Source organism: Pinus tabuliformis, chromosome 6, assembly GCF_031772625.1.
Source record: "Pinus tabuliformis cultivar Carrire ecotype Pingquan chromosome 6, CPIR1, whole genome shotgun sequence".
Lineage (NCBI taxonomy): Eukaryota > Viridiplantae > Streptophyta > Pinopsida > Pinales > Pinaceae > Pinus > Pinus tabuliformis.
In genome coordinates this window covers 967726747-967728340 of record NC_142292.1, presented here as the reverse complement: position 1 = coordinate 967728340, position 1594 = coordinate 967726747, and the positions used below count along the sequence as shown (strand labels likewise).

Below are 1594 nucleotides of genomic sequence, written 5' to 3'. Positions count from 1 at the left end.
GAATAACCTTGCCACACCCATTGAGGGGTGTTATATAGACATTAAATCAAAGATAGCTTAGGAGGCAATCCCTCTACTCCAAATTCCTACTTGATTGGACACTGTGAAAGGGGGAAGCATAGGAATGATGCTTATTATTCATATTATTAGTCCCTGCCATCTGGCAATGGCCAGGGACTATAGTAATCGGTTAGCGATGCTATCTCATTAATTCACCCGCTTGTTTTTAGTAACTGCCACTTATAAGTCAGAGTTTGGAGAGGCATATAGTTTCACCACCTTATTTGGCCTCTTCCCGAGGCGGAGAGGCCAAAACCATATATTATGTGTCCTTAGTTCTGAAATATGTTTCACTCTGTTTCATAGAGTAGACTAATGCTAGCATTAGTTTCACAGTTTAACATATATTAAATGCTATAATGGTAAGCTAAAGCAAGTTCCCGAAGTTCCCGTAGTTGCGAGATGTTGCATTGAAGTTGGCATGTGGTGCATGTTGAGGTTGAGGTGCCAGGTGCAACAGCTGCCAGCTGCCAAGTGTGGTGCATGTTGTTATTAGTTGTCGAGCATACCGACGGTTCGGTGCCTGTAAATTCATTGCTTGTTTGCTGCCTGTAAATTCATTGCTCCACCAATTATCTGGACCAACTAGCATCAACTATCTGCACAGGGGACCATGACCATGAGGGATAAACTAGCATCAACTATCTGCACAGGTGATGATTTCATGATTAGTAAGAAAAACAGCTGCATCTTTGTGATGATTTCATGCATTCTTTGTTATGATAACCAATTTTGATATTTATAAGTTTGCAATAAATTGTTATTAGTTGTCGAGCATACCTGCGGTTCGGTGCCTGTAAATTCATTGCTTGTTTGCTGCCTGTAAATTCATTGCTCTACCAATTATCTGGACCAACTAGCATCAACTATCTGCACAGGTGACCATGAGGGATAAACTAGCATCAACTATCTGCACAGGTGATGATTTCATGCTTAGTAAGAAAAACAGTTGCATCTATCATGAAAAGTGATAGTGCATAAGCTATTTCTGAGTCTGTCTACTATCATGAAAAATTAGAAATTAGAATAGAGTAGCATACCATACCAGATTATGCATATTCTGCATAGGAACAGGGGTAGGTCGGTGCATAGGACTATGGATGAACTGTAGGGTACAGAAAAACATTTTGCAGTGTTTTCAAAAAAAAACCTAGGAACCATTGATACAACTAAAAACAAAATCCACTGGAACCTAGTACATAAACTTAGCACACTTTTCTGTAAGAGATTTCCTAAAAACAATGTCGAGAGGAATGGGAAAAAACCAGAGATTTACCTTGAACAAGCAATGATGTTCTCCGTGTCCGTTATATATCCCGCCTCTCTGCTCTTAACAACCCCTTCTGCAACCCACTTATTCTGCAATAGTTGCCCATCCATTTTCCAAGCTTGTGGAAATATGGCACAATACAGAAAGCAATTCTTTAATTTCGTAGGCAGACTATTATAACTCCATTTCAGTTGGTCATACATATCTCTATCAAGACGAGGATGAGCCGCTAAAAAATGAGCAATATTTTAAGATTTCTGAAAA

General features: G+C 39.3%; 1 long non-coding RNA gene across 1 annotated transcript; it reads right to left on the bottom strand.

Annotated features, from left to right (window-relative positions):
* Positions 1–540: 540 nt before the first annotated feature.
* LOC149262209 (uncharacterized) lies at positions 541–1167 on the bottom strand. Its single transcript, XR_016249095.1, has 3 exons — positions 1106–1167; positions 841–930; positions 541–705 (listed from the first exon to the last, which is right to left on the bottom strand). It is a non-coding gene; the product is annotated as an uncharacterized LOC149262209 (long non-coding RNA).
* Positions 1168–1594: the final 427 nt, after the last annotated feature.